The following is a 12345-nucleotide window of genomic DNA, read 5'->3' on the forward strand; positions in this document are numbered from 1 at the left end:
CTAGAGAGCAGGGCGGATGGTTCCCCAAAGGAATCACAGTTGCAACGAGAGCAACTCATTTCCAGAACTCAAAACAAAACAAAACAAAACAGGAAGAGGCCTGGGCTGGGAGACTGGTGACCCCAGGCAGAGAAGAAATGCCATGTGAGAGCCCTCAGCTTGGTCAGCCTCATCTTACATGTACCCAGGCGTCCAGCTGGGTCCTTCCTCATTTCTGTGAAGGCTGACCGGCATTCAGAAGGTGTAATGAGGTGGGAGCACCTAGACATTTCCCTGGGGGATTACAAAGCTTCTCGCTCCCCTCCGTTATATTGCATTTGCCATAGACTTATTTTTAAATGCCATATTCTATCTCTCCTAGCTTCCTGTGTTTGAGAATAATGAGACTTCTCAGCTGCATGGGTTTTATGGTGAAATGGACCCCATCCAGGAGGAGTCCAAATTCTCTCTCTTTTTCCTTTCCTTCTTGAAAAGGAGAGGCTCCTGGAAACCTCTTACCTAGGATTTGCAGAATTATGCATTTATTCTGTCAATATTTACAGAGAACCTGTTGTGGGAAAGGCCCTGGGATCAGTCTCAAACAGAACAAGCCCAGGCCTGGCCTCAAAGACCAGCAGGGAGGTCAGATAGTCGATAAAAACAAAACCATCACCCCACTGGTGAATGCATTTCTTGGTAGCCTGGGATACGCACTCCAAAGAGGCAGAAGGGGGTGTTAAGACCATTCAGGTCTGAGCTGGGTCCTGGGGCAGGGAGGCTTCCTTGAGAAGGGGATGTTGAGCTGAGAGCTGAAGGGCGGCTGACTTTTGGATTTTGAGAAGGCGAAAGGGCTGGGGAGAGGGGGAGCGGGTTTGGATGCCAGGGCTCTGTGCAGGGAGATAGGGGCTGCTGCCCAGAAGGGGCCGGGGGAGTAGGCACCATGTGGTTTGCAGGAAAGCTGTGGGCCTCCTGGATGGAGTCAGAGGCGGTGTGTCGGTGTGAGGAGAAGGAGAACCAGGGTGATTACAAGGCTGTGGCCCCAGGGAAGGTGGTGCCTTCCGCTGAGGTGCAGGAGGCTGGGAAGAAGCCTCTCTGGAGGAAACAGGCACAGATGCATCCATTGTCTTGGATATTTTGAGTTGGAGGAGATGCCAGAGAAGCAGCTGGGTATATGGGTCTGGGCCTAGAGCCACAAGTGCAGAAGCTTTCAGCCCAGAGATGGTGAGGGAGGCTGTGACAGCAGGCACCTGTGTGTGCAGGTGGGGGAGACCAGGCCCTGGGCCCCTAGGAACCGAAGCATTTGGAAGTCAACAAACAGATCAACCTGACCGGGCGACGGGGACGTCCTGCCTGTGATAAATCAAGCCAGTGCTGCCCGGGCTGCTGACGTGTGCTCTGAGGACCCTCCAGGGTCCAGGGGCCTGTCGCTAGGTGATGGATGAAGGCTGCTCTCACCCATCCACCTTCTGCTGGTGCGAACTTCCCGCCACTGCCAGGTAGTCCCTTGGGAAGAGAGAAAATAGCTGAGTAGGCTCGTTGTGACAGCCTTTTAAAAAGTGACTTTTAAAACTTCTTAATAATTGTTGATTAAAAGGCCCATTGCTCCGAAGACTCCGAAGACTCCGAAGACTTTGTGGAAGAAAGTCATTTTGGAAGAAATTTCTGGGGAGGTGGAGTGTTCCAGCAAATTGGCGAGGCGGCATTTGCAGTTCCAGCCTTAGATTTCAAAAGCCACTAAAAGCCCCTCAAGAAAGTGCTGCCAAGTAGTCATTTGGAGAAAGGGAACCACTTGTGGGAAGGAGAAAGTGCCAGCTGCGGGGTGTGCAGTGGCCAGGGGGAGGGGGAAGCAGGAGGCCCCAGGTCACTCCCTCGGTGGGGCAGGCCTAATCAGGTGGCTCCCCAGCCCCCTGCACTGCCCCTGCATACTCCTGTCTCGTCCTGGCTGCCCCTGCTCTCCTATTTGGAATGACCCCCTTGCAATGCTGTCCAAAGTTAACCCATGTTATAGACTCCCTTCCCCAAAACTTCCTGGCCCCTCTTAGCCCTCGCTGACGTCTGGGGGCCCATGACCTCTGCATGACTGCTGCGTGTTTGGGGCTAGGGAACCCAGAGTTGCTTTTCCATGCAGGCCCCTGGCTTTCCCCTAGCAGGCCATGGTGTGTGTTGAGAGAGAAAGCTGTCAGGGGGTGAGGGGTCAGATGAATGCCAAAGAACATCCATGGCTCCTTCCCTCCTTGTTAAATGGCCAGGGTGCTGTCAGGCTGCTGGTCCTTGGTGTGCATCCTGTCTCTATCCTGGGTTTTGTTACTCCCACGTGGGGCTGCCCCAGCAAATGCAGGCAGGGAACATGAATGGCCTGTGTGCATGTGTGTTCTCAGCTTTTCTGCGGTTGTCAAGGTCAGGGAAGCTAGACAAGCTGGCCAGGGGAGGACTGCCCAGCAGAACCACCTGGGATTGAGATGAGATCATTCAGTTTGCCTCTAGCACACAACCACCTCCAGCTGGGGGCTGTTGCGGGAGGGGAGGGGAGACTTCCTGCTGCCCCAGCCACGGCACCAGGTGTTCCTTGGTCCCACTGGAATTCTAGGACCTGCCTCACAGCTCCGTGCTCAGGGTGGAGCTGTAGACAGGTGAGCTTCTGGGAAGGCAGAGCTGCTTGCTTGCCAGGAACTCAGGAGAGGTACAGGGAGACCGTGTCTGTGGACACGAGGGTCCAGACCTAGCCCCGAAGCACAGTGGAATGCTTTAGAGACTTGGTGAATTCTCCTTCTCTGCTGAAGATGGCTTGAATGGCATGGGATCTTGCAGCCAATTTCCGGAGTCTCAGACTAGAGAGAGTCTCAGAAATGGCTCAAACCTGGACTTCGCAAAGGAGCAAGAGGCCCCCGTGTTGGCTCTAGGTGCTGGAATTGTGGGACTGGGGCCCAGGGGGGTTTGAGTAAGTTGCAGTGTCCCAAGACTTGTGTTTGTTTAGTCCTAACTCCCTTCTGAGGGGGAGAGGGACAAGGGGACCAGGTGAGGCCATGGCTGCCTGGGTTCTCTCCCACCCTTTCTCCCTCTCTTTCCTGTCTGTCCATGTGTCCATCCATCCATTTTAGGCCTCTAGGCTGGGGATACAATGGCTAAGTTCCATGCCCTTAGGTTGGGGGGCCAGGCAGGAACCAGACAGCTATGTTGTCTGTGTGAAGGGTGCCATTTTTGGAGAGCATGGGGCCATAGGAGCCCATGGATCTGGAGGGACAAGAGGCCTCCTGGGATCTCGATCATCTTTGGACCTTCCCTGATATGGCTGGGTACAGCCGTCTCAGGCTTTTGTGAAGGTGGCTGGGTGGGAGCTTGGTGAGCAAAGCTTGACTGAGAGAGGAGGCAGAGACCTGATTTCTGCCCCTGGTGTGTACAGTTGTCGTTCAGCTTTCCCTGTGTAAATTCAGGTTTGTGAGTTTTCTCTCTTAACCGAGTCTTACTGTTGGGCTGACAGAAAGCCGTGTCCAGGAACCACATACATGGGAAGGGTTCATGGGTTCATAATAATGAAATCTGGTATTTTTAGACACTTGCTTTGGCAGACCCCTCCTCCCAGAACCAATTCCCTTCTGCGTGCTCTCACTCTCTCTCAGTTCCTCTGGGAAGTGAGGCAGCTGGCTTAGCTGAACTTCAAAGATGATGACATTCTGAACCTCTAGAAAACATTTTTTGGAATCTCAAAGTGCATGAATTAAAATGTTATTTTTACTTCTTTTCAGCCCGTTGAGGAGCAGACTGTGAAGGGGCACATCAGCCCAGGAGAAAGCACGCCGAGCAGCCGTGTGGGGACCGAGCAGACGTCTGCGGGTGAGTGGGGCACAGGGACATCAACCATGAGCCTGATGCTCTTGGGCTGCTCCTTGTGTTGGTCTGGCCACACGTGCTGCTGGGTCTCCACAAGAAGGAAGTGCTTTCGGGCCTTGCAGTCCTCGGATGAGGAGCAAGTGGGGAAATCTGGCACATGTGGGCTTCTGTGAGCATGAGCTAGGTGCGGGGGGCTGAGATTCCAGAGCTTTGCCTGGTGTTTAGGGCAAGACTGGCTGACCAGAGCTTGTACCTGGGAAGGAAACCCTGCCCGAGGGTTGCGGAGGCCTCTGGATCAGAGAGAAGGAGCTGGGGCTGAGGTAGGGGACCGTAGCAGAGGGAGATGGACAAAGGGGACCTCCACCCTGGGGACAGACAGAGTTGTGACTGACCCCTAAGAAGGACTGAGAGTTGGAGGGGTCATGAAGAGGATGAGGAGTCTTGGACTCAACACAGTCTGGTTTTTAACAGAGGTAGGGACAGGCACTGGTCATTTCGAAGCTTTTTGGTTTTGTTAATCTGATAGCATAGATTTGCTTCTCTGTGGTTACAGAGCAGCCTTTGTGTTTATCTGAGAGACAGCTGTGTCAGGGACACTTTAGAAACTGGTTGGGGTTGAGAAGCCCTGGTAAGTGGAGTAAGAGGAGAGCAGGGAGGTAAGGGGGTGTGCAGGGCAGGGTGACAGGGGCCCAGGATGCGTCAGCATCTTCAGTGCTTGGGAGCTGCCGTGAGTCCCCAGAGAGGACTCCAGAGCACCCCCCACTGTGTCGCCCCATGATCTGCCTACATTCACATGCCCCGTGTCCACGTGAAACCAAGCTTGGGCATTGCATGTCTCTTCTCACTGGTGGTGCTTCTGGGTGGGGAATTTGGCCTCATAGAAGAGGAGGCATGTTTCCCAAGACCTCATGGGGACTTGAGGACTTGAGGACTCCTGTGAACATCTGTATCTCTCTCCTGAGCTTCCACTAGATCCCATTTCACTCTATTCAGAAGGTCCTACTGGGTGTCAGTCCTGGGAGACGACGCCCTGTTACAGCTGCCTGTGGCCCTCTGAGTGCAGCTGGGAAACACTGTATCCTGTGCTCACTTCTGGGAGATTCTTAATGACTATCCGTATCTCCCAGGCTCTGGGTGCAAAGTCCTTCTATAAAAAGAAATTTGTTCAACTTTTTTTTAATCCTCTATTTCCCAAGCATATCTGATCACAGATCCCTTTGGTTATAGAAAGCCAATGAAAACCCTACACCAGTCTCTTCTCCCCACGTGCACATCTTGGGGCAATCAAGTGTTCCATATTCTTATGCCAACTATGCAATGGACTCAGAAACTCTCAATTTCCTCCCACTGTGGAAATTAGGCAGGGCATTTACCCCCAGGCCTGCGGTGGCCTCCCCCAAGCTTGGGACAGGCCTGTGAGAGCCAGAGCACAGACATATCTGTTCAGACATCATGACTCAGCAAGAACCCTCCCAGCTTGAGCATGAAGGCTGTTTCCTTCCTGGTTCAGCTGGAGCAGCTGGCACAATGGCCAGTCTGTATGTTCACCTTCATGGCCAAATGAAGCTCACCTGGGCCCAGGAAGCTCCACAGAGGACAGGACATGAGCAGAAACATTGGTCGGTCGAATCTTCTCTCCCCTACAGCAACTGTTCTGAATGCCTTGTTTTGCATATAGTGTTGAGATATTTAAGGAAGTTCTTCTCGCTTTGAAAACCTCTTTGTCAAGGTATGGGGCAGCCTGAAAATGGGATAGAAATCCCTGCAACTTGGAGAGAGGAGCAGAGGGACACAGAGAAGGAGAAACCCTTCCAGAGGTTGGGTCTTCCTTGACAGGGATCAGGAATGGCTGAGGGGTGGCCATCTCCTCCCATCTTCTCACTGGTGGCTGTGTAAGGTGGGTGTCACCAAGCCTCGGAGGACTTGATTCTGATGAGTGTTGGGTTGGAGTTCTGGACTGGGAGGCTTGTAGTGTGTCCTTGAGAAGTACTTGTCTCTCTGAGATTGGGGTTCTCCACTGATAAGACTACATGGTAGACCAGATGCTCTCTGGGGCTTTTCAAGGTTTAGTTAATAGGACTGGGAAGCTGGATTTTCTCTTCACATTGTTTGGTTACCAATGCTTCCTTGATTCCCAGTGGGGTAAATTGAACCCTGTGGCTATCCTGGTAGGGAAGGCTGTACCTAGAAGGCCCACCCAAGTGTAGCTTACTGTGGCTCATACAGACTCAGCTATCCTGCCCACAGAAATGTCGCTGGAGCTGGGTTGCCATATCGAAGGGTCAGTGTGGTACAGGCCTGCCACATTTCTGAGCCGACCTCCTGGGGATAGCTCTATGACTTGACTTCTTTTGAGTGTGCATCCCTGTCTGGGTCAGGGATGGGCTCTGGTTTGGGCACAGACATAGCAGCGGCCCCTGGGCACTTCTGATACAAAGTGTCAGCCTCTTCAAGGCCTCTTCAGCCCTCTGCCCTGGCTCTTCACTGCCCTGGTCCTGGCAGGGTGCACGTGATCTGAACTCAGTCGGAGGTGACCCAGGAATGGTCTGAGCAGCTGCAGAGCCTGAGTCTGTGCCTTGCTGGTGATACAGCCTCCATGTTCAAGGGCGTGTGCCTGCCCACCTCCCAGGGAAAAAGTGAGCAGCTCCCCCTCGGATGATTGATTAACATCCTACATTTCCCTTTGCCAAGGAGCCTCAGAAGCACACAGGCAGATGGCTTCTCCGGGAATTCCTCTGGGGAACCAGGCTTCTGCAGATCCACATGTGGAAATCCAATATTCAGATGAGAGAAGAAATTGGGAAAGAAAATATGGTCTTCCCCTCCCTCAGTTAAAACCTGGATACAGAGCTGGAGGGATCAGAAATAGCTTCAACCCTCGCATGGCTCCCTTCCTTGTCAGAGGAAGAAGAACAAACCTGGGGCTGCTTCTAAGTCTGGCAAAGAGGTGTTCAAAGGACGTGAGCAATTTAGTTGAACAGGCTTTGCTTAAGCAACTGCTATCCAAGGTCTGGGTTTGACACGGTGTGGAGTCAGGTCCCACAGCGTATGGCTTAAAAAGCACAGACTCTTGGCCCAGACTTAGGTTCTAGTTCTGGCTCTGCCATGTTCCAGCTGTAAGACCTTGATCCAGGGGCTTAGGGTGTCTGAGCTCCAGGTTCTAAGTCTGTAAAATGGGGATCATAGTCCCTGTCCCATAGAGCTGTTGAAAGGATCAAGGGAGTATGTGCATTTGACATGTGGAGCATGGGCCTGGCTTGGATTGGGTACACTCTCCTTAAACACAAGACCCCCAGCCCCTCAGGACACACAGGGGATGTGCCCCATGTTAGTGGTGACAGAATGGAGGCTGAGGTTGTATGGGTTTTCTCAAAATCACTTGGGCTGTTACTGATAAAGCAGGGCTTTATTATTTATTGTAGACCCCAAGGACAATTTTGGGGTCTATAGTTTTGCAGTAGGCCAGATGTCTGAGACGGGGGTCGCTGCCCCGGTGTGAGGTGGTTGGGGCTGAAGAAGAGCCTGCTTACGGTAGGGGCTATGCTCTGTTGTCACTGCTTTTTGGCAAATGTTGGGCCATTAAGAACACATTTCTTATTTTAAATGTTTTCTTCCTGCTCAAGAAAAGAGTTGCCAGAATGCTGAGGCATTTGAAAATCTACCAAGATCCATCCCCCTAAGTGGGCAAAGGCAGTCCCCCTGTGGAAGGAAGGTTTGGGACCACTTTCCCCAGAGCCCCGACCTTCCCCATCCTGCCCCAAACCCATGTTTTACAGTGCTGCTTGCTCTCTGGCATTTGGCTTCTCTTGTTCCTTTCCTTGAGGCTTGGTCCCATTAATGTTTATGAGCAAATAAAACTTGGATTGCTGCTTTGGGCCGTGGGATCACTGCTGACTTGGGGAGGGACGTCTAATTTACATAATCCTGCTCCTTCGACTTTCCATGACTTCCACTGGCTTCTTCTCTGGGAAGATGAGCAAAAGGAGTGGAAATGTGATTAAAGCAGAGCCTCGCCTCCCTTTCCTAACCTTGGTGCTCTCAGTCCCTTGCTGGGAGTGGGCCAAGAGTCAGGTAGAGTGTTGGACACAGATGCTGTTGGGTGTTGATGCCTACATGGACAAGGGCATGCAGGGTTGAGCAACCTTTGGGGACTCATGAGCTCTGGGGTGTCATGAGTGGTGTGTCAGTTGATTTCCTACAGAAGGAGGTCTTGGCACAGGGATGGTGGCTGTATTTGATCATAGGCATGAGGACACCCCCATTCCTTCTTCAGAGCAAGAAACTGAACAGAACTCATTACTTCAAGGGTAAAATCTTGTCAGACTGGTGTGTGAGACCCTATAGACCTTTATGTTTGTGCCATATGTATCATTTATATTTTCCTAGATGCACAGAGTCCTGTATGGGCTTCTTTTCAGTGGATTTGGAGGGCAGTCTTGGGTGGGAGGGGCGCAGAGGGAGGGCACGGTGGCATAAGAGCTACAGAGGGTGAGAGGCTGTACTTGGCCACATTCTGGATTGCATCTTAAGGATGGGCAGCATATTCCTTCTGGGGCTGTTGATGGGGCTGTGAGCCAGGCAGGAGGAAGTAATTATGTCATTTTATGTCACTCTTGTCTCAAGGGGCCAAATTAGCTGACTCTCTAAAACTGGGTTACTTTTGACTTTTTAATTTACAGGCTGATGCAGATGCATACTAGTTCACTCCTAAATTTTTCTGGAACAGCTCAGGTGTGCCTGATGTAGTGGGTAAGACTGAGGGTAGCAAACATGGTTCTGATGTGAAAGATCTTAGAGTAGCGGGGACCATGGAACAAACCACAGCCCATGACAGTGCTCAACAGGATGGGAGGATGGGTAGAGGAAAGGCTTGGAGAAGGTCAAGGGCAGGCACCCTACAATGGATGCACAGGCTCTCTGGGGGTGGGGGAAGGGGAGGTGGACTGGCCATTGGAGGTCAAATTGCATCTCCACAGGTGGAGAGGGGGTGGTCAGGGCTTCAGGGAGCAGTCTGTCCAACACGTAGGAGTGCAGACGGAGAGACAAGGGTGATTGTTGAGAGGTTCTATGGAGGGAAGTCCTGGGGAAGTGCCTGGAAAGGGTGAGACCATAATGGGCTTTGGAGATGCTCTGTGGATATTCGTTGAAGAAATCTATGTGTGCCTTCCTTTTATCTGACATGTATTTACTGAGTGAGTACTGCGTGGTACTCTGCTGGGGGCTGGGTGTGCAGCGGCCAACAGGTAAACGTCACTTTCTTGTGAGTTTACGTTCTAGCAGGAGAAGCTAGTACACAAATAAATACAGCACATCAATAATGTATGCAGTACATTAGGAAGAGCTAAGTGTAAGGGGAACAGAATGAGTCGTACCATGGAGAGGAATGGGGGCACCAGAGGGGGGTGTACTTGCGTTCCGGTGGGGATTGCAGTTTTGACCAGGGTAGCAGAGTCGGCCCTCTGTGACAGGAGGACATCTGAGTGGTTTGAGAAGGAGTTAAGGAATTAGCCGGATGAATACTTGGGGAGAGAGCATTTCAGGCAGAGCAAATAGCAGGTGCTTAAGGGCCTAAAGCAGGAGTGTGCCTGTTCTTCTCAAGGAGCTGCTGGAGGCCCGGGTTGGGGAGTTGGGGGAAGCTGCGGGTTGACCCAGGGGGCAGCGGGAGGAGGCCAGAGTGCCCCCGGGGACCTTGGAGGCCAGCATCAGGTTTGGGCTTCACCCTCAGTGATGTGGGGCCCTCTGGGAGACGTTGACTGGGAGAGCTGGGGGGATCTTCTGTTTTAAAAGGATCTTTCTGTGCTTTGTGTAAACCTGACCATTTTAGGGGCAAGGCAGGAGGCAGAGAGGCCACTTGGGAGGCTGCTGTGGCCCCCAGGCAAGAGGTGATGGTTGGCTGGGCTGGAGAGATGTCGTGAAGGTGGTGGATAGTGGTTCTGTTCAGGACAGAGATTTCTCAACAGGCTGAATGTGACTGTGAGAGGTGAGTTTCAGCCTTGGCAGCTGGGCCTGGCTTCGGGTGCAGCAGGCTGAAGCTGGATCAGAGATCCTGTGGACTCGACAAGTTGGGGCTCCTTGTTTGCTGTGTGCATGTGTGTGTCTGTCGGGGGGGGTGGTGGTTAGCTGGTTTTTCTCATCCGGAGTTCTGGAGAGGTTGGAGCAGGAGTTGTGCATGTAGGGGCCATTGACCTTTCTGTGGTATTAAAGCCACAAGATGGGTTGAGACCACTGAGAGGGGTGATAGAGAGAGGCTGACTTGTTACTGAGTTTTAGGTACCAGGGGTTCTGTTAGGCACTTCTTGCATCCCTTTCTGTCTCCACCACAACCTGACCAGGTAGGAGCTGTTAGTTTCCCTGCAGTGCACAAGAGGAACTAAGGGCCAGAGGGGTTAAATGAATGACCCAAGATCACACAGCAAATAAAGGTCAGACCTAGAATTTACATGTACATCTGTCTGATTCCAAGTTCTTTAATTATTGCCCTTGCTGACCATCTAAATTATAGACCTGATTCTGGGCTTAGTGAGGGGTCCACTGAGGTTTTTGAGCACAGAAAGGACTCAGTGCTGTGGGTTGGGAAGGGGCCTCTGGGAACCTGGGGGCTCCTGAATGATGTACTGGGGAGGGGAGAGGTAGGCACCAGGTATGGAGAAGGTTTAGACCACCTGAGGAGGGGTTGGAAATGGGGCCTGGAATTCCTGAACAGAGGAGACCCAAGTTGTGGCAAATCTGGTGTTATAAATTGAATGTGTGTGTCCCCTGGAAATTCCTGTGTTGAAGCTGTGTTTAGAGATATGGCCTCCAAGAAAGTAACCAAGGTTAGATGAGGTCATGAGGGAGGGGCTCTATCTGGTGGGGTCAGTGTCCTTATACAAAGGGGCACCAGAAAGCTCATGCTCTCTCTCTCTGGGTACATACCCCTGTTCACCTAGTGAACAGGGGGTCCTTTGCAGGCCAGAAGGAGAGCTCTCACTAGAGTCCCAGTTGGCTAGAACCTTGATTTTGGACTTCCAGGCTCTAGAACCGTGAACTATGAGAAATAAATGTCTATTGGTTAAGCTGGCCGTGGGTGGTACTCTGTTACGGCAATCTGAACAGATGAATATACCCAGATTCTTTGGTATTCTGGCTTTTTCCAGGGCTGTATGTTCTTGCCAGGCTGCAGGGCCCAACTGTTTGGTAACTGGTTTCTTAAGGACCTCTCCCCCACCTTCTCCGCCCCCACTAAACAATTCAGTGGATTTGAATGGATCAGAAGAGTCACTGAACAATTATCTAGTGATTAGCTTCCTTGTGGAGTCCAGAGAGAATTGTTGGAAGAAAATTGGTAAATTCTTTTCATTCTTAATAAAACCTAACATTATCTTGCTAATGCCTGATATTTAGAGTTCAAAGTCATCCCAAACCATTGATCTTCAAAGGAAGAGATTTCCTAATTTATTTGACAAGGCCTGGAAAAATGTGGGTGAAGCTCCTTTCAGATGGGAATTTTTTTTTTTTAATCTTTTAAGCATTTTTTTGTACAAAAAGTGGTATAGTTTTTTTTTTTTCATTTGAGAACACCAGAGTGTGGGGGAGAGATGCAAACAAATAACAAAAAAGATGCTTTTATAACATGATTTTCACTGTTCAGAAAGAAAAAAGTCATTCCAATAGTACTGAGAAGTCCAAAGATGAAATGATTTCATTTTCTTCTCTAAAGGCTATGAAAGACCTTGACTATTGATTCCATCTCTGTATCCAGTGAACCTGGGTCACTTCAGAGTGACCCAGGGATTCAGTACTGTGGAAGGATCAGCCCAGGTTTCTGGGCATAAGGCCTAAACAGACGGGTGTGAGCATCAGAGGATCAAACCCCACCCCCTCTAACCTCCTCCTCCCCCCCCACCCCCGCCCCACAGAAATATCGTGGGCAGGAAGGGAGGTCCCTGAGCCAAGAGAAGCAGCATTCTGCACCAGAGGGTGGCAGAGACCTAGATGTCCTACTTCTGCTTCCTTCCCCCTTCCAGAAGATGGGAAAGAAAGTCAAAATGACACGCCTATGAAGAAGGCGCAATAATGTATGTTTAGAAATACTGTTTGAGGGAACTATCTTAGGAGTAAGAAAAGCCTTGCCAGCTTTTACTACAGATGGGAGAAGAAAGCCATCAGGGAGATCCCACCACAAGGCAAATGCACTTCCCTTTTCTGGAACTCCTGTAGCATAGGAGACCAGTTTCAATTTCTTGACCCAACAGACTGGGCTTATTGATTAGGCCTTTTGGCTCCATATGGACTGCTAAACCATAGGAACACGATCCAGGGCCCAGTTCTGTATAAAGTCCCCCCATACCAATAAATGGTGTGAGGGTACCTTCTATCCTGTAACTGAGAAATTTCATAATGTTTCAGATGAGAATTTAGAACAATGAATAAATTTGCAAACATGGGTGAATTCTCCATTACCCTTGCTACCTCCCACTCTTGGCTTCCACTGAATCTGTGCATTCATTTGGGGCGTGCACCTCTCTGAGCACTCCAAGGCCAGTGAGGGGTGGGAAC

The 12345-nt window shown here is 51.1% G+C and overlaps 1 protein-coding gene across 1 annotated transcript in view; it reads left to right on the forward strand.

Moving 5' to 3' along the window:
- FSTL4 (follistatin like 4) overlaps positions 1–12345 on the forward strand; it is a 672404-nt gene that overhangs the window by 87826 nt on the left and 572233 nt on the right. Inside the window, exon 2 of the mRNA XM_046000921.1 lies at positions 3723–3810. The gene's annotated coding sequence lies outside the window, so the exon portion shown is untranslated. The remainder of the gene's footprint in view (positions 1–3722; positions 3811–12345) is intronic.

The sequence above is a fragment of the Meles meles genome, chromosome 3, assembly GCF_922984935.1.
Source record: "Meles meles chromosome 3, mMelMel3.1 paternal haplotype, whole genome shotgun sequence".
NCBI lineage: Eukaryota > Metazoa > Chordata > Mammalia > Carnivora > Mustelidae > Meles > Meles meles.